We start from the raw sequence: 21,523 nt of genomic DNA on the forward strand, positions 1-21,523 counted from the left end.
AAAAATAATTGTATACCTATCAAACAGATATAAGGAAAAAAGCGCCTAATTTTACATAGCTGTTTATTGTAGACTTTAACTTTGTTACAAAACCTTTCAAATCTCAAATAGAGTGAAACAAATAAAGCATGGGTGCTGGATTCATTAGCATTTAATGAATAACAAATTAGTTTGCCAGGGCTAGTAATCTGAATTATTCTTTCTCCTGAATTTTTCATTTATGTTATCTTCTTTCATGCAAATTAAGGAACTACACAAACACAATTAGATGTGGCAGCTATCTCTGTAGCAAGTTCTTGGAAATGGACTTCACAAATGAATTACAGATGTATTTCTTCTGAAACCAACAATAATCAAACTCTATAGTTAAAGCAAATCTTGAATTTCTTTTCATCATCAAATATAGTATAGAGCATAAGGTATAAAAGTCAATGATTTTAAGAAAATGAATCAAAGTGTTTTCTTTCATTTTATTTTTTCTCATGAATAATTGATTTCATGAAGTCTTGGTGGAAAGGCAAACTACAGAATAAAATCTTTCTGCTCAATACAAGGATGCAGAATTCCTAGAATTCGCTAGTCTAAGCACAGACAGCAAACAAACACACCCACACCATTCCAATTTGCCACTTGATTTAGTCATATGTCCTAGCAACCAAAGTTGAAGCATTTAAACAAAAAAAATGATTTTAGTTCTTCAGACAAAAATATAAAAGTAAAGACTTATGGCATAACTAGCTTTAGGTGAAACTATAGAGAATGTAAACAGCTCTATTATTATTTTCCCTCTGTTAAAATGTCATAAGCCTTAAATTTACCTTTTATGAACATGAGGTCGTTAGCATATGTTAAATAATTTCATTTTTCATTAGCTGTGAAATGAAATGGATAACATTTTAATTCAAGTAAGCTAAATAAGAAGTAACAATTTTCAAATCCAGTATACAATGAAGATATTGCTTTAAAAACATGTGATTATTTCCAAAAGAATAGCTCTTGGATCAGATACAATGTATGTTTTAAACAGGATTTTCCACAATTTCCTGAATATGGTACTTTAGAGAATGAAAGTAACCAGACAGGTCCAATTCTTAAATTAGGTCAATTGGAACAAGGTCAGACTCCTTGTTCTACTTTCTGTCTCCTCAGTCAAGCACATTATGCCTATAACAGCCAACATTCAGACCTTCACTGCAGCAACCAGTAATTTTATTTATTTTAAGGCAACGTGATTTACAAAGTTATTCATATTTCGGTTTCAGGCATGAAAGTTTCCAATACCGAGGCTGGAGCGATAATACAGCGGATAGGGTGCTTGCCTTGTGCGCGGCCGACCTGGGTTAAATTCCCAGCATCCCATATGGTGCCCTGAGCATATTCCTGAGTAATTCATGAGTAATTCCTGAGTGCAGAGCCAGGAGTGACCCCTGTGCATCTCCAGGTGTGACCCCAAAAGCAAAAACAAAACAAAACAAAACAAATGTTTCCAATACCGGGGCTGGAGCAATAGTACAGCAGGTAGGGCGTTTGCCTTGCATGCGGCTGAACCGGGTTCAATTCCCAGCATCCCATATGGTCCCCTGAGTACGACCCGAAGTAATTCCTGAATGTAAAGCCAGGAGTAACCCCTGTGCATAGCTGGGTGTGACCCAAAAAGCAAAAGCCAAAAAAAAAAACCCAAATGTTTCCATATTTTTTAAGTTTGTTTGTTGTAGTTTGGATCTCCTGCTTTGAGTTTTGGTTGCTCTGTGGTTCTCTGTGGATCTATATATCTATGTGATGTATAGATAAATCGCATATCTACCAGGCGATGAGTTCAAGGACCCTGCCCCTTTCCTGTTACCTTTCATCAGCCTCTTATTCCTCCCTCTACTGCCTTCTGTTCCCTATCCTTCTCAGTTATATAATATAGGGGCTAGGTTAATCTTAGGTATTCCATCCCTTGCTATTTTGCATTCTCTGGTACTGTTATTCTATAACCACAGATAAGTGACATCATCCAGTCTTAGTCTTTCTCCTTCTGACTTTCTTCTTCACTTAACAAGTAAATTCTACTCAAGTTGCTGTAAATTGAATTATTCTATAATTCCTGAATATGATATTTTATATATTTATGAGTATATAACTGGTTTATATCTAAATGTTTATTTACATGTAAATATATGAATGTAGATATTTCATCCATCTGTCTTCTTCAGAAAAGTTTCTGCTCATTTCTTCTCCCCATTATTAATAGGGGTTTTTGTTGTTGTTGATGAGCTTTGTGAGTAATTTATACCTCTTGGATTTTAGATATCATCTGATATGTTGAGTAAAAATATTTTCTCACACTCAACCTTTTAGTTTTAGACTGTGCTTCTTTCTTTTGTCATGAAGAAGCTTTTTAATTTGATGTAATCCCTTTTGTTTATTTTTATTTACAGTGTTTTTCCAACAGAATCATATTATTGAAAACAACTTTGAGGTCCAAATAGTGACACATTCTTTCTATATTTTTCTAAATGTACTTTATGGACTTTTGACTAATCACAACATCCATGATGCATTAAACTGATTTTTGCTCAAGGTGTGAGATATGAATGCAACTTCATAATTTTCATGTGATAATTCAGTGTTCCTTATAGCTTTTATGATAAGATTATCTTCACTCCACTTAATGTATCCAGCTTCCTTGTCAAAAATTAATTGACCAAAGATCTGGGGCTTTGTCTCTGTATATTCAATTGTAATCCACTGCTCATAGTATCTATCCTTATTTAAGTACATACTGTCTTGATTACTACAGACATAGTTTCAAGTTAAGTAATGAGATACCTATCAATATCTTCTTTGTCAGTATGACCTAAGCTATTTGGAGTATTTTATTATTCCATACTAATTTTGTTATTGACATTCCCAGTTCTTGAAGAATGTAATCTGAATTTGAATGGATGGTCCTGGAATTTTGCCTATATAGTATTTAGGTGGATGTTCTGTGACAATATTTTCAATCTGTAAAAATAGAATAATTTCCATGTTTTTTTCTTCTTTATTTCTTGCTTTTTGGGTCACACCCAGTGGTGCTCAGTGGTTACTCCTGGCTCTGCACTCGGGAATTACGCCTGGAGGTGCTTGGGGACCATATGGGATGCCGGGGATTGAACCCAGTTTGGCTGTGTGCAAGGCAAATGCACTACCCTCTGTCCTATTGCTCCAGCTCCAGTTTCCATTTTCTAAAGGCATCTTCTACTTATTTCTTAAGTGAATTACGATTTTCAAGGTATAGATCAAGTGCATCTTGTGTTGATTCTTAGGTACTTGATGTTTTTGAACATTATTTTATTTTTGATTTTTAGGCACACTCAGCAATGTTCAAGAGTTATACCTGGCTTTGTACTCAGAAATCACTTCGGGTGTTGCTTGGGGGAACAATATAAAATACTGGGTATCAAACCTGGGTCAGCAACATGTAAGGAAAATACCTAATGTGCTACATCCCACTGCCCAAAGTTCCCTATTTGTTTTGCCAGCCAGAAGTCTCACATTGTATGTGTGTTTATTCATTTAAGGAACTCACGTTTTTTGGTAATCAAATAAGTTTTAATTATGCTAGGTACATAATATCTAGATAGCTATTGTATAACATGATGCCTAGTTTACTATACTGTTCACTTAAATTGTTAAGAAGGTATGTCTCATACTAAATGTTCGCTTTTTAGAAAAAAAATGAAGCACCAGCTCTATACCTACTCTTTTACTTCAGAAGGCATAATATTTCTTATGAGGAGATGCAAGACAGCAGGTAAAAGAATATACAACAAAAGAGCTCTGGTCCTTGGTGACAAAGTTGAACTACCAAAATTATCCAGAAGATAATCTAGGTCAGGAATAAATAGTAAATGCCTATACTTTAGTCTACTATTAGTATATTTGTTATAGTTTTTTTTTAAATTGAATCACATTGAGATAATCATACAATATTCCAGCACCTGCCCATTCACCAGTATACATTTTTCACCACCCCAGTTTCCCTGCTACCATGCTGACTCTCAGCCTTTCACTATGGCAGGGACCATTCCTTCTCTCTCTCTCTCTCTCTCTCTCTCTCTCTCTCTCTCTTTCTCCCCCCACACCTGAGCTCATCTTTAATTTAAATAGTTTTAAATAGTGTTACAACTATATTATCCTAAAACAAATTTTCTTCATAACAGAAACTTTGAATACATCTTTTGAGTTTTGTATGCGGATATAGTCTCTCAAAGAAAATAATGAAAAACAGAGGTCCAACTGTAAGTTTATAGAAGTCATCAATGTAGAGCAGAAAACAATAATAGAATGGAATCTTATACATACTGAGAATAAATATCCAACATGATAGATTTCATATCATTTTCATATCATCTTCCCCACTAGAGAAAAAAATGCAGGAAATAAATATGAGTAAACAGTGTCAAATACCAGGAAAACAAAAAACAAGCTAGAAAATAGGGCTCTGCCACTGGCAATTTAGCTATGATTGCTGACTTCAGCAGAACAGTCTCAATATTGTGCATCATGCTGGCCACCTCTTACACAAAAATTCAACCTGAAGTTATTTTCATTTCTAGAAGTTTTTTCTCAAAATGTGGGGTTAAAAAAAGTTAAAAAAAACTTGAACAAATATTTTAACATGAAATATCTTAATATCCCACTTATCTGAAATGAAAGAAGTTATTGGATTCTGTTATATAATTACAATTTTTATGCTTTCAGAATTAATTAAAAAATTACCTATACTGAGTACGTGAGAAAAATGTAATGAAAGTTCTAATCATAATTGCACATGAAATTTGTGGGTTAATTATATATTAAGTTAGTTAGAAATATTCGCAATGGAAACATGGAATTCTTGTTCATTATCATACCTGGTTATTTTTAAGCACAATTCTGGTTTATGATGTGTTAACCTCAGAGGTTTTAAGAAACCAAATTTAGGCATTTGAGGGTTAGGGTGAGAAAGTACTTCCAGAGAAGCAACTACTAGTCTTCCGTACTGTTGGTGGCTATCCTGGTTCTTCTATGGAGGTTTTCCTTCTAATGGATTCTAAAACCATAGACATTATATCCTGATCTCCTGCATCAGAACTAGAGAAAAAATTGGTTTCCTTGAGCAAATCCTCCATAATTGATCTAAATGCTTATATAACCAGCTGAATGAACCAAGAGTAAAATATGACTCAAATAGGATTGAGCAGGAATTACAAAATTGCAGATACCACAAATTCTTGCAATTGCTATTGCAATTGCTACAAAGCCTGAACTTTTTAATGATTCAATTTAACTTTTATTATAGCATCTAACCTGACTGAATTCATGGATAGAATATTTTATAAGTAGATTTTTATAACTGGTTAACCTTATCTTTAATATTAGTCATTTCAAAAGATAAAAGTGCATGCCAACTGATACATTAAATATCATCTACATATACTATTCTCTAAAATGATATAAGGCGATATGATGGTATTTAAGAGGTAAATATGTCAGAAAAATAGAATCTGCATGGTAAAAGTGGTGTTCTGAGAAGGAGAGGAATTTTCAGACATTATCTTCTCTGCCATGTGAAAATACTAAATAAAATCAGGGATCATCTTGAACAGAAGTGGAGCATCCTTGTCTCGTCCCTGATCTTAGAGGGAAGGTTCTTAGTTTTTCCCCATTGAGGATGATGCTCGGCATAGGCTTGTAGTAGATGGCTTTGACTATTTTGAGGAAAGTCCCTTCTGTACCCATTTTAGTGAGAGTTTTCATCATAAATGGGTGCTGGATCTTGTCAAATGATTTCTCTGCATCAATCGATATGATCACATGGTTCTTTTCTTTTGTTGATATGATGGATTATGTTGATTGATTTCTGAATGTCAAAACATCCTTGCATTCCCAGGATGAATTCCACTTGGTTGTGGTGTGTGATCTTTTTGATGAGTTATTGAATTCTATTTGCTAATATTTTGTTGAGAATCGTTGCATCCATGTTCATCAGGGATATTGGCCTGCAGTTTTCTTTTTTTGTGGTGTCTTTGCTTTCGGTATTAGGGAGATATGACCCTCATAGAGGGTTTCTTGGGAGGGTTTCTGTTTCTTCAATTTCCTGGAAAAGCTTGAAAAGAACTGGCAATAGGTCCTCTTATATGTTTGGAAGAATTTGCTAGTGAATCCATCTGGACTCGGGCTTTTGTTTTTGTGAAGACTTTTGATTACAGTTTCAATTTCCTTCATATTAATAGGATGATTCAGGTATTCCAGGTCTTCTTGATTCAACCTTGAGAGATTATAGGAATCCAGGAATTTATCCATTTCTTCTAGGTATCTCGTTTCATGGCATGCAGATTTTCAAAATAGTCTCTGATAATCTTTTGAATTTCTTTGGTTTCTGTTCTGATATTCCTTCCCCTTCTCATTTCTGATTCGGTTTATTAGGGTTCTTTCTCTCTCTTTCTTTGTGAGTCTTGCTAGTGGTTTATCAATCTTGTTTATTTTCTCAAAGAACCAGCTCTTGGTTCATTTATCTTTCAGATTGTCTTTTGGGTTTCCATTCTGTTGATTTCTGCTCTAAGTTTTATTATCTCTTTCCTTCTGCCTGGTTTGGGCTCCTTTTTTTTGGTCCTTTTATAAAATATTGAGCTGTGAAGTCAAGTTATTTATGTGGGTTCAATATAGTACTGGACGTACTTGCAATAGTGGTTAGGCAAGAAAAAGCTATTAAGGACATTCAGGTAGGAAAAGAAGAAATCAAGCTCTCACTATTTGCACATGATATGATGCTATACTTATAGAAACCTAAAACCTCTACCAAGAAAATCCTAAAAACAATAGATTTGTATAAAGTTGAAGGCTATAAAATCAATACCCAAAAGTCCATGGCTTTCCTATGTGCAAAAACCGAGAGAGAAGAAAGTGACATGAAAAAAAAACAATCCCCTTCACAACCGTGCCTCAGAAAATATCAAGTACTTCTGAATCAGCTTAACTAAGGAGGTAAAGGACTTGTCCAAAGAAAACCACAAAATGCTACTTCAAGAAATAAAAGAGGACACGAGGAAATGGAAAGATATCCCCTGCTCATGGATTGGGAGAATTAACATTGTCAAAATGGCAATACTCCCCAAAGCACTGTACAAATTCAATGTGATCCTTATAAGGATACCCATGACATTCTTCAAAGAAATGGAGCAAACACTCCTGAAATTCATATGGAACAATAAGCCCCCATAAATACCTAAAGCAATTCTTGGGGAAAAATTATGGGAGGAATCACCCTCCCCGAACTCAATCTCTAGTACAAAACGATAATAATTAAAACAGCATTTTAAAACAGCAACTTAAATCAGCAATTAAAATAATTGAAACAAAGGCATAGTTGCAGACCAATGGAACAGGGTTGAATATCCTGACACACACCCTCAAATATATGATCATCTAATCTTTGATAAGGGAGCAAGAAATGTGAAGTGGAGCAAGAAAAAGACTCTTCAAACAAATGATACTGGCAAAACTGAACAGCTACGTGCAAAAAAAAAAAAAAAAAAGGCTCAGATCTCTACCTAACACCATGTAGAAAAGTCAGGTCAAAGTGGATTATAGATCTCAACATCAGACCAGAATCCATAAGGTACATGGAAGACAAGGTTGGCAAAACTCCCCATGACATTGAAGCTAAAGGTATTTTCAAAGATGATACGCCACTGGCCAAGCAAGTGAAAACAGAAATAAACAAATGGGACTATCTTAAACTAACAAGCTTCTGCACCTCAAAAGAAACAGTGACCAAAATACAAAGACAGTCTACAGAGTGGGAAAGTATATTCCCTTAATACCCATCTGATAAGTGGTTGATATCAAGGATATACAAGACACTGATTGAACTCTAGAAGAAGAAAACATCCAACCCCATCAGAAAATGGGGGTAGAAATTTACTCAAAGAAGAAATCCGAATGGCTAAAAGACACATAAAATTAGTGATCATCTAGTAATAAGGAAGAAAGTTTTCACCAATAATCCAGCCATCCCAGTAATCTGAAGTCTGATCTATGACTTTGTTTCCAAATGGCAAAAACAAGTGTTGTTGAAACATGGATTTCTCAACTGAAGTGTCATATTATGACACCTCTGCAAGGGGACATGTCTCTCCTCTTGTAGACACCCAAGGGTATTCCAAAGAGCCCACTGCTAAAGATTTGGGGGCAACTGGCACAAAAGGGAGGGCATAGATGGCATTAAAAAGTCAGAAATGAGTTGCATTATTGACAAAGGCTGAAAATCTCTACTTCAAATTAGCCAGACTGTGGTACTCTCTCATGGTGCATTTTATCATGGGGAAAACAAGCACTAATTTTCAGTTTACTTTGTTTGTTCTTGTACTTGACCGGTTGCTTACCAAATACCCTTTAATTTAAAAGACAAATTCAGCCTAGGTATCTCTTTCTCAGGTCTCTGATCTTTGTTTTTGACTTTATAGGATAAAATTATTATTGGGAAGAAGTGAATTCTAACAAAAGCATCTACCTGGTTAAAGAAAGTTTTAAATATGGAAATGCTGAGATAATCTCTGTCTTATTTACAATCCCAGCCTTTTGTTGAAGATACTCTAGTAGATAGGTGACTATTTACAATGACCTCAGGCTAGCCAGAGGCATAGTTTTAACATATCTTATGAATGCCAAATTCTTATCTCAAGGATTGCATTTGCTCAAGACTAGAATACACCTTACTTGATATCCTAAAATGTAAATGCAATCTTTGGTCAGCCAGAACATTAGAAATTTCTAGGAGTTATCAAAATACAAGGTTTTTCTCTTTGTCTTTGTAACTAATGTCAAATGTATGTATTCTGCTTAGCAAAATTAAAAGTATGAGGTCTGTATTTAAATGGAGCACAAGCTGCAAAATATAGTGCTATTTTCTTGAAACTTTAAAAAAGATTGAAGTTCTTCCTTTTTATTCAAATAAAGAAATGATTAAATATAAGTGTCTTATTACTGTCCTTTTTGAAAATCAGCTGACCACAAAGAAACACTTTTAATTCTTTGATCCTGCTACCCACATACTTAATGCTACACATCTAGTTCCTTCAAATCTCGCCTAGCTTTCTCTCTATTAAAGGAAAAAAATCTCTTCACTCTAAGATAATTACATATTCTGTAGTCACAGCACTCATTACAACATTTTTAAATAAAATCTTTCCTTATAGTGCAGTTTCTTTTAAAAAAATATGTTGTGTTAAACCAGTTTGCATCTTGAATTGATTTGGGATAAAGTTAAAAGAACCAGTTTTGAGGATATAAAAGATGGTTGTGTTGAGGACAGCTTTCATTTGCTATCTTGAAATCTTTAATTAAAAGTGATGAGAAATTTCAGCATGTAAACTAGCTTTTTAATGTTGACAAAAAGAAACTAAATAATTCATTTTAACTATTATTGAGTATCTTCAATGAGACAGAAAATGTATGCTTCCAAATGCTTTATCACTTTCATGTTTCCTATTACAAAAGCTTCACTCACTTTCTAAAAGGGAAAAAAACCGGACTCAGATACAGGAATGGTTCTGTTTGACCAAGATCACACAATTAGCAACAATATGGGTAGTTGCCATTTCAATGCAGGACTCATGATGCCAAACCAAACCAATTACTGTTTATTTGCAACAGCTGCAGCACAAAATGTGCACAGCATTATTCACAGAAGAAATTAAAGCTTCTCTTTGTAATACTGAAAGTTAAACATTTTTGAAGTGGGTAGTTAGGTAGAAGTCCCTGTACAATGGATTTCAAAAAAACATGAAAATCAAGATGTGTTATGCAAAGGAGCTCTTGTATTAAGGGACCCAACTCTAGACTGGGGGACTCCAGTTCAAACCCAAATCCTTTCAAAAGAGGATTTAGCTGGAATATAACCACTATTTAAACTAAAGAAAGACAACCAGATGACCAGTACTCCAGTGGTCTACCCTAGTTTGATCCTAAGCACCACATGTGGTTCCTCAAGCACTTCTGCAAGTTTTCAGGAAAAAAAACTATATATATGTATTTATATATATTCAGATCAGATCATACATACACACACATATATATGTATGTATATATATATATATGTGTATATATATATATATATATATATATATTGCTTTTTGGGTCACACCCAGCAATGCTCAGGGGTTACTCCTGGCTCTGCACTCAGGAATTACTCCTGGCGGTGCTCAGGAGACCATATGGGATGCTGGGAATCGAACCCGGGTCTGCCTCGTGCAAGGCAAATGCCCTACCCACTTTGCTATTGCTCCAACCCCATATATACATATATTTAACATAGAAAATATAAATCTATATTATGTGTATCTATGTGTATATATATATGTATATATATATATACATATACGTGTGTGTGTGTGTGTGTGTGTGTGTGTGTGTGTGTGTGTGTGTGTGTGTGTGTGTGAGATCCAGTACCTCCTTGGAAATCTACCTTCTTTAAGCAAATATACAGATAGCTCAAAAGACTGCAATTCATTCCTGGCATGCTTGAGTTTTATGTCCAAAAACTACATGATCCCCTAAACACTGGAAGGGAGGTCGAGGGGCCTAAAGCCCCATGCAGTCTGACAGCACTGCATCATAGAGTCCAAACATCAAATTACCAGGATTTATTCCGGACTGGTGATACTTGGGTACTATGTCTCTCCCAATAAATGATCCATGAGTCTCTTTTTGAGAAGAAATTCATTCAGAATGAAAGATTTTTTCAGGTTTGAAAAATAAGAGAATACTTTGAATTACACAAATGTAATAGAATAGCCAAGAGTTAAAAAGCTAAAAACAGAATTTGGACAGATTTCTAAAGAGATTAAAAATAGTCATTTTAGTGATACCATTGTTAGCAAAAAGATATAAATATTCACATGTAAATTTCAGGGACTCAGTATTACTATTTAACAATGTTAAACATATTTTTATAAAATTTTAGGTGTGTTACATAAATATTTGTAATTAAGTTCAATTTCTTTCAAAATAAGTATATGGATATTTGTGTACACATACATGTACACATATATACACACATACACACATACAAAACATATTATACACCAGGTCATAGACTTAACTCTCTATACATCCATGAAATTTTTATCTTTACCCTGCCAGTGACTAGCTACTGGTAAAATAATACAATGAATATTGGCATATAATCCTGGAAAAACATGGAGTTTTGTAATAATGAATATTTCATAATAATAAATTTGATAACAACCTCTTGTAAGTTGAGGATATTAAAATTTACTTTTTTTTTTTTTTTTTTGCTTTTTGGGTCACACAAGGGATCACTCCTGGCTGTGCACTCAGGAATTATCCCTGGCGGTGCTCAGGGGACCATATGGGATGCTAGGAATAGATCCTGGGTCGGCCACGTGCAAGCAAACATCTTACCCGTTGTGCTATCACTCCAGCCCCTAAAATTAACTTTTTATTCTTACTACAATGACCCTTTTTATCTGACACCTAGACAATTATTCTTCAAAAATGGAAAACTAAGTTCTTACATGGGAAAATTGCTTCTAAATTCAGGATATAATTTATTGTGAATATATTTATCATATACTCTAATATAAATTTGATTTAAGTTTATAGATCATAATACTATTAAGAGAAAGAAAGTAAGTACATGTTTTAAAAGTCAACACATCCTGTTACATACTCGATTTACTCTACTGTTCTGTAGCAGTTCCATAGCATACACTTGACTCCTAGAGGGATGATACTTGGTGTGAACTCAGTGTGTTGTCTGAAAAGTCACAGACAATTTAACATTTTCAAAATACATTGCTTCTACTGTTACTATAAAAATGTAAATTAAATTTCCCACAGGGATTTATAAGTGCTAGATTATGACATATAAAAATACATTTTATAAAAGATAGACTACAGTAATAACAATTAAATTTCAACTTGATTACAACAGATGTAGTAAAGATACTAAAAAATTTAAATTAGTCTGAGATTCATAATAATGATCTATAGCAATATATGAAACATTTTCAGATAACATCTGTAAATAAAGAATAAACCCTTAGTGGCTGAAATATTGTAGCTTATTTTTGTCAATATCATTCCAAACACTAAACTTCACTCAGTGTTCGTTTGAGTTTATAGCTGGGAAAAGAAATGGAAAAATTGGTAAACATACATTTTTAATTTTGGAAGAAACTACTTAAACATTAGCATGATTTAAAAAATTTTTGAAACAGTATGAGCTTATTCAATACCATCACTTGTATCACTTGTATCACTTATCTGGTTGTTCATCAAGTTGCTCAAGCGGGCATCTGTAACGTCACCATTCATCCCTGTCGCATGCTAATGTAGCCCAATGGTGTCTGCTCCTTCCTGAATACGAAGAGCCTCAACATTTAATTCAAAGTTTTGACAAAGAAGTCTGATCATCTTGTAGGTGGGAGGCCAGGCATTCTTTTGACATCCCGTGGAATTCAGTTGGCAACAACTCTAGTCCAGTGGTCATCTCTAAATCTCATTACGTGTCTGGCCATCTGATTTTTGATGCCATGGCAAATGAGACAGCATCCCTAATTCTTGATTGTTGACGGAGGTCGGAACTCCAGATTTCTTCTTTCACTTGAGTGAAACATGATATTCCAATTCCAATTATAGCTCTTTCAATTCCTCTTTGGGATACCTGAATAGTGTTCTCGTCCTGTTTTTGTAGGGCCCAGGTCTCTGAGGCATATATTTGTACAGGAAGAATGGTGGAGTCGAAAAGATGTGCCTGGAGCCAGAGGTTCTTCATCCTCTTAACCACTTCTTTGACACTCTTGAAGGCATCCCATGCTGCTTTCTTCTCCTTGTGCAGTTCAGGTGCCAGGTCGTTTATCATGTTGAGTTCTCGACCCAGGTACACATAACTGCTGCATACGGAGATGTTTGTTCTGTTGAGGACAAATGGAACATTAGGAACTACTCCATTTCTTATGAACATTGTGTTTGTGAGATTCAGTAGCAGTCCAACTTTTCCACACTTGTGGTCGAAGTCTGCTAGGATTCGTGCCACTTGGCTGATATTTGGTGTTATTAGAGCGATGTCACAGCGAAGCAGAAGTGGTGTTGTTGCCGACTGTCTATCTTTCCATTCCTTCCCATTCCAGTCATTGCATAATGTTCTCGAAAATGTCACTGAAGAGTTTTGGTGAAATGTTGTCATCCTGCCAAAACCCTCTCTTTACGTCTATGATGGCTTCTATGTAGAATGATGAGATCCTGGTGGTGAATCCATAATCCAGCTCATGGAGGATCCTGGTGTACTGAGTTTGAATGCGTATTTGGCTAGTGCTTCGATGACTGCTTCAGTCTCAACAGAATCAAAGGCCTTCTTTAAGTCGATGAATGTTAGACAGAGCAGCATCTTGAACTCTCATGAAACCTCACTGAGATTTGTCACCATGTGGAAATGGTCGATCTTGCTGAATCCTTTTTGGAACCTGGCTTGCTCTCACGGTTGTCCTTTGTCTAGTGTTCTGCCAATCCTATTCAGGATGACTCAAGTGAATAACTTATAGACGACAGACAACAGGCAGCTTGTGTGATAGTTGGCAATGTTGTGGATGTCTCCCTTTTTGTACAACAGAACAGTCCTGCTAATTTTCCATTGGAACAGAATGTTGCATTCAGACAGGTAGCATGTGAAGAGCTAAGCCAGTATATTCACGAGTACTAGTGGCAGATTCTTCAGGTGTTCGGTTCTGACTTTGTCTGGACTGGGTATGACACGCTTCTTTACTGATGAAATGGTGTGTTGGATTTTGGAAGGGAGGACTTTGGGAACAACATAACCATCCTGAAGAACTTAATATGTGGCAGGTGGTAGTTAGAAATATAGAATATTAATATTAATATGATAATATTAATATAAATTAATACAAATAATATTAAATATTATTAAATATTTATATTTAATATTATAATAATAATTTAAATAATATTATTATAAACATTTTATATTATTAAAATGATATTAAATAATATTATTTAATATTATGATTATTGTGGACATTATTATTATTTAATATTTATAATATTTATATAATTAATATGTTATATAATTATATAGTATAATTATATTATTATAATTTATAATAATTTCAATTATTAAATATTTATTATCATTATTAATGATTTATTATTAATAATTATTGATGTTAAATATATTAAATATATAATATATTGTATATTTAATATAATATAATGATTATTAAATAATATTATAATTAATATTTATATTAATATTTTAATATTATTAAATATAAATATTTAATATTTGTATTAAATAATAATAAATCAGTTCATAAGTACTATATGCTGGTTATTCTTTAAATCCTATAACTAAAATACTTGACTCAAATATTATTTTTTAAAGTAATGTAGGAATGGGTATGGTATCAATAATGGACTTTATGTGCAATTAGTAAAGAGTACAATTTCCAGATTTAAACTATTACAGATATAATAATGCAATATTTTATTACAGGTAGAGTAATTACTTATATGAATTTTGTTACCTATTTTTTCAATAAAGAATAAAACAAAAAAACGAAAGAAAACCCACACCTATAAACAACACCTCACTCCTTCTTCCCAACTTGTAATATTGAATGAGGGTATCAAATATATTGGAGAATCCCATAGCTGAAGATAAAAAAGCAAAAAAATATCTGTTCGTTGATTTGTTGTAGAGAATATACCTCATCATAAAACTGAGACAGTCTATGGGCAATGGATTAAGCTGAGGAACTCAACTAAGAATTTTTTAATTTGCTAAAATTAAGAATTAACATGTCTTCACATTTCCCCCTTAGTAAAAAATAAGTTTCTGTTAGAAACCAAGACTTCTATTCTGTAAGAATATAAAATTATATTCTAAATATAATTTAGAATAAAAAATAGAAAAATATTTACAGGATGCTGTCTGGGAATAATATGGAGTCTAATCTTATTTCTACCTTTTGCTTGGAAAATCTGAGCATCCTAATAAGAGGGTAAAAGCCATATACATCAGTCATTGGTTGAGTGAATATAACAAATTCTGAAATCCATGACCCTGTAAACTTCTTCCTGAATTGCCAGCCTAGTGTAGGTCCCATTTTGGTACTATTAGATTAACTATGTCCAGGAAATACAATACACAGAAACAACTGTGGACCTTTAGTTGTGACTCATTGTTACACCATCCTCACAATGAAATCAAGTATCTTATTGAGGAATGTAGAATGTCTTGATGGTTCATAAAGCCATCTCTAAAGTCCTCAGACAGTGAAGTAAGAAGAGGCATTCTAGGCAGAAAAGGCAAAACTGTATGTGAAATAGATGCCAGATCCATTAAATAAAACCGTGCAGCCCCCTACAATGTGGGAAGAGATAAAATATAATTCAACTGCAACCAAATGCTCACTTAGCAATCATTGCCATTTAGGAACCAGAAGAACTGGTTAATAGTTGGAAACTACCACAAGTCTATTGGGGTGGAAGTAGTTAAGATAGAAGAGTCCAGTTTGACAGCAAAAGTTGGAAATGATCATTCTGGACAAGAACTGAGTGTTGAAAATTGGTAAAGAGATATATACATGATAACCTTTGAGCATCTGTATTGCAAACCATTAAGGCCTAAAATGAGACAGAACAAAAGAGAGAGAGAGACAGAGAGAGAGAATAGAGTTGACTGCCATATAGGGAGGCTGGGGTAGGGGTAATTGATGGGGGGGGGGTGTCTGTGGACATTGGTGTTGGGAGATTACACTGGTGGAGGAAAGGATGGTAGGTCGGACATTGTATGACTGAAACCCAATCATGAACAGCTTTGTAGTGCTCCATCTCACTGTTATTCAATTAAAAAAAAAAAGACTTGGTGACATATAAAGAATTCAGTGTCATGCTTCATTGCAGGGGCACTCTGTATTTAGCTAGCAGCATTGTACTGACCTTGAGGAGAGAGATTTCATATTGTTGTACTGACCTTGAGGAAAGAGATTTCATATTTCTCCTCAAGAGCAATTGCTGTGTGTTTAGATGCTCTGAAAATGACTCAAAACTCATATCCTAAAAAAATAAATTAAAAAATAAATCATGCTATTTTCTTAAGATCTTTTTAATAATTAAAAACATTTTTTATTGGACAATGTTATCAATGTTATGTTAACTCACTCCATAGTCACTTTAATTGAAGATTTTCTTTATTTTGAGCTAAAATTTGGCTGCCTCAGAGATAAACCAGATATCTTTCTTGGAGATGGAAACATTTAAAGCAAAAAAAAATATCTGGTAAAATTGCATTGTAATTAACATAAGCCCCATTTCTTTGCCAAATTCTCTTGATAGAAATAACTAGTTAGAAGATTCAACACAGTGTTAGGAATAGTGAAAATAAAACTTCTTGCTTAATGGGAACAGTGTAAAAAAAGTCAGTGTGGAAGAGGAAAGGTTAGATAGCTCTTTATCTATACTCATATGAAATACAAGTGCAATATATACATACATATAATATATACACTAAAGCTATATTGAGCATAATAAAGGTATATTGAGCATAATAAAGGTATATTATGCACAGTAAATAAATCATACATCAAGGTCATTCAATAAAGTGTTAATACTGAAGCACACTAATTGTTATATCAAAATTTTAACTATTCATTTTCTATTTATTTCTTCTTCCACAAAGATAGCAGAAATGTTTTTTGACATTCAAGGTCTATTTACTATCCCCTATTAGTAGATTTTTAATTTCTGCTAGCATGATGTTGATGTACATGAATGGGTATTTTTCCTAATTATTTTAGATAAACTGTTCCCAACAGTGCTGAGATACGGGACAGAAGCCCTCCCAGCAATGTTACAACCTGCTATGAGGAGAGCAATCCCTCTCAGTGCTCAGGAGCCACTAGGTATCAGTGATCCAACCCAGGCCTTCACACATGTCAGGCAAGCTTTCTATTACTTTTAAATATATTCCTAACCCTTGAGCTAATTTCAAGAAAATAGCTCATTAATTTGAGAAAATAAAGGGCATATTTTAGTATTTATAATTAATATTTTACAATTAAATTCATTTTAATTATCCAATAAAGGGAACTGTTCTTCAGAAAAAGTATCTTACTGCATTATTATCAACAACTGAAAATTATAATTTATATGTTATTTTAGTCCTTTATTTTGGTTTATTTTCTCTTAGAAATAACAAGATTATTATTCACATATATGCATTTTATTTGAAGTTATAAAACTCAGATATGCATTTGGAATATTTATGTGACTCTGTTTTCTATCTGGGCTATTAAAATTTACTCTGAACTTAGCAAGTGTTTCTAACCCGCTTTTTATGGTATGATGCTTTAAAACTTTAGTAAATTAGATATGAAAGTGGTAAAAATTGGGAACCTGGGTTTGGGGAAAAAAGGAGCTAGAGCAAAGGGTGTTTTTAAATTAAAACTAAATATTTTAAATTAAAAGAAACATTTAGAATGAGATGTTAAAATGAATAGGAACCAGCAATACTGCAATATTTGAATAGAGAAGCAAAATGGTATTATTTCTAGGAAAATACTGTACTAAGTTATTACCAGTCTTCTGCAATGCATAAATACACAAATTGAATATGCAAACCTCAACAAGATGCAAAGTGAGATATAAACTTGCTATAATAGTTTGTAGCACTGTAGCACTGTCATCCCGCTGTTCATCGATTTGCTCGAGAGGGCACCAGTAGCGGCTCCACTGTGGGACTTGTTACTGTTTTTGGAGTATCAAATATGCCACAGGTAGCTTGCCAGGCTCTGCCGTGCAGGCGGGATAATCTTGGTAGCTTTCTGGGTTCTCTGAGAGGGGTGGGGGAATCAAACCCGAGTCAGCCATATGCAAGGCAAATGCCCTACCCACTGTGCTATGAAACTCTAAAAAGAGGTAATGCTTATTCTGTCAAATAATTAATATTGTCATTGCAGAAACAAATCATATGATATCATGAATTTGCTACCTATGATATGCATCTGGTTTCTATATGCATCCTACTATAAGAATCTGGTCCCATAGTTTTGCTACCTTTATGCATCATTAAAGACTAGTTCTCAAATCCCAATTTTTAAATTGACAGCTGTGCACTCTACATCATGAACTAAGCATCTATTATACATATCAAACTTACTGTATTCTGAAGCTCTTACTACCATGTTTACCACAAAGACTCAATGAAAAAAATTTTTCATATGGTCTGGCAAGAAGTTTTGATACCATCCTTGACTCTGACTTTTCTTATACTCTATGTCAAATCCACTGGCTTAACCATACATAACTTCAGCCAAAGTCTTATCTTGTCTGCTCACCTTCATACCTTTCATTGTCTAGCCCACCTGTTTCATTTAAATGCAAAATAGTACCCTCACATTCTGCCCTGTGCAATGTTTTCCTCTACTGCACTCAGTTCATTTTAAAAAGAAAATAATTTTAAACATGCCAATTCCATTTTTATTTTATTTAAATTCAAACATAAAATACATTTCAAGAAATCACCCTGTTTAGTTCTGTGCCACATTACACCTTATATTCTATCTTCCATTCATATTGCCTCTTAGTATGCCAGATATGCTATAACAAGTGAATTTTAGTTGTTTAGAGGAAACTTTAGCTGTCTCATCTATCTACAACACAATAGCTCAGTTACCTATATAAAAGTACCACTTTTTGTCCAAGTTGTTTCTCAGCTCCCACATTAATAATCAATTTTACATTTGCTGCAATATTTAATGTTTTATTTGGCAACATGTTACTTCACATAGTTCCAAGCCTTATTCTCTGTTCTATTATTTTCTTCCACAAAACTTATCTTATTTAAGAAAACTACATTGTTGTTACTTTCATTGCTTGTAATCTGCCTCTCATTAAATTGTAAACTAGCATGGCAAGAATTTTGTGTGATTTGATAACTACATTTGATTCCAGGTGACTAAATTTGAATATTTGTATCTGTAACTAAATTTGTATGTTTGTATTTTGGTACAAAGGTATTTATAGTGTGCATAAAGTTTTTTTAATTTAATTTTTATTTATTTTTATTTTTTTATTAGTGAATCACTATGAGATACAGTTACAGATTTACATATTTTCGTGCTTGTGTTTCAGTCATACAATGCTTGGGTATCCATCCCTCCACCAGTGCCCATTCTCCACTACCGATGATCCCAATATCCCTCCCAAGATAGAAATTGTTTTTTAAAAGTTAGAAAATAGTTTATAATGAAGAAATTCACATTTAGGTAATGAAGATGAACTCTGTATAGCAACATCTCAATTGGTATCCGTAATAAAAATTATTATGATACCTTGACTTTTCTCCATTATAGTTTATTGAATTAATTTTTTTTAAAAAAAATAGATAAATTACTATTACATTTATCACTGTATCACTGTCATCCCCTTGTTTGTCGATTTACTCGAGCAAGCACCAGTAATGTCTCAATTACACTCAGCCTGAGATTTTAGCAGCCTCTCCTTGCTCGTCTTTCCCAACTATTGGAGGCTTTTTCAGGATCAGGGGAATGAGACCTATCGTTATTGTTTTTGGCATATAGAATTTGCCACGGGTAGCTTGCCAGGCTCTGCTGTGTGGGCGGGATACTCTTGGTAGCTTGCCGGGCTCGCCAAGAGGTATGTATATATCTGTTATTATATTTGGGATATGAATACTCCACGGGGAGCTTGCTAGACTCTCCCATGCGGGCAATAGACTCTCGGTAGCTTCTCAGGTTCTCCATGAGGGAGAACTAGGCTACTAGATGTCTCGTGGCCGAATTGTGGCCGCTCACTTCCAGGAGCCTGGTTTTATAGTCTCTGGATGTTGGCTATTGATGGGATTACACGGCATAGGGGGGCAGTTTCTGGGTATGACTGCCAAGCTACTGGAAAATGGGGGGTCTGGGTGGAAGAGGCCCAGTCCCAATCCGAGCAGTCTTGAAGATTTTGTTCCCTGGTCTCACACACCTGGTTCCTCTGCCAGTTCCTTCATGCATGAGGCTCATCCGAACGTGTGGAGAGTGGCCTTGAGCATGGCTGTGACTGGGTTCTGGAGGTCTTCAACTGTTGAGGCTCTGCTCAGGGTGGAGGGGCTGGGGGTTGGCGGCCGTTCACTGAGTCAAGATGCTGTGGAATCTGATGCCTCTTCATCAGATTACCCAGAGGACCATAAGTACTGCTTCCCGCAGACAGTTTGAAAATAAGGTTCCTGAGAAACAGAAGCTGTTTCAGTAGGATAATGGAATTCCAGTGCATCTAAAGGGTGCGGTGTCTGATGCCCTCCTGTATAGAGCCACTACGATTCTTACAGTTGGTAGAACAGCATATGCCATACATCAGCTGTTATGGCTTCGTTTCCCAGGAAGCAGGATTGACTATTACATGTATACAAGATTTAATTTTACCACATTAATTTACAATATTCGCAAAACTCAGAAAACAATTATTTTTCCCAGTTTATACTAAGAAATGACAAAATCTGAGTCATCATTTTTATTTTTAACTGTAAAACTATTAAACATTGAAAAGTATGTATTTACATTCCTGCTTGCTTTAAATAACTAATAATGTGTTCTGCAACCCCAAAACAACCTTTATTTTTTGAGATTTTTCGCAGACACAAATATTTAATACCTGTTTCTTGCTTGTTTTTCTCTGCCTTTTTTTTTGTCTCAGTAAACTAAAAACAATCCTGGACTTTTCTTACTGTTGATAAGAAAAAAAATGCAGACCTAAATCACACAGAGAAGATGACATTGCAGTCCTGTGTCACATCTTGATTTATATATGCTAGAATCCCAGAAAAATTATATTATTCTGTATATAAAGGGTTCTTTCCAGTACTGAGGGATATGCCTCACTGAACTCAAAAGACTTCCAAGAATTCCGACTCTTAATCATCTCATCAAGATGCAATAATAGAGTAGAAATTATCTATAAATAATGAGTTTGATTTTTATGAATAAGGAATAAATATAAGAAAAATTTAGTAAAGACCCCTCAGTTATTTGTATTTTAGTAAAGATCTCTCATTTATTTATTACTATATAATTATATCATTTTTATATTATTATTTACATATGTTACTATATAAATAATATTATTTATATTCTTGAAGACATAGTTTACAATGGTATTATTGTTCATGTCTTTATTGTAGAAAATTACCAGATTGTTCTTCACCCATACCAAAGTGCCCCAAATCCTTATGTGCTCTCTATCCCTATCCTAATTTCCAACTCTTTGCTCCACCTCCCTCTCTTGCCAACCTTCGTTCTCAGTGTTCAAGATTTGTTTTTATTGGCCATTCTTCCTTCCTTCCTTCCTTCCTTCCTTCCTTCCTTCCTTCCTTCCTTCCTTCCTTCCTTCCTTCCTTCCTTCCTTCCTTCCTTCCTTCCTTCCTTCCTTCCTTCCTTCCTTCCTTCCTTCCTCCCTTCCTTTCTTATAT

The 21,523-nt window shown here is 34.3% G+C and overlaps 1 pseudogene; it reads left to right on the plus strand.

Annotated features, from left to right (window-relative positions):
- Positions 1–20,199: 20,199 nt before the first annotated feature.
- Positions 20,200–20,450, plus strand: LOC129400144 (cytochrome c oxidase subunit 7A2, mitochondrial-like; annotated as a pseudogene).
- Positions 20,451–21,523: the final 1,073 nt, after the last annotated feature.

This window comes from Sorex araneus, chromosome X, assembly GCF_027595985.1.
Source record: "Sorex araneus isolate mSorAra2 chromosome X, mSorAra2.pri, whole genome shotgun sequence".
In the NCBI taxonomy this organism is placed as follows: domain Eukaryota; kingdom Metazoa; phylum Chordata; class Mammalia; order Eulipotyphla; family Soricidae; genus Sorex; species Sorex araneus.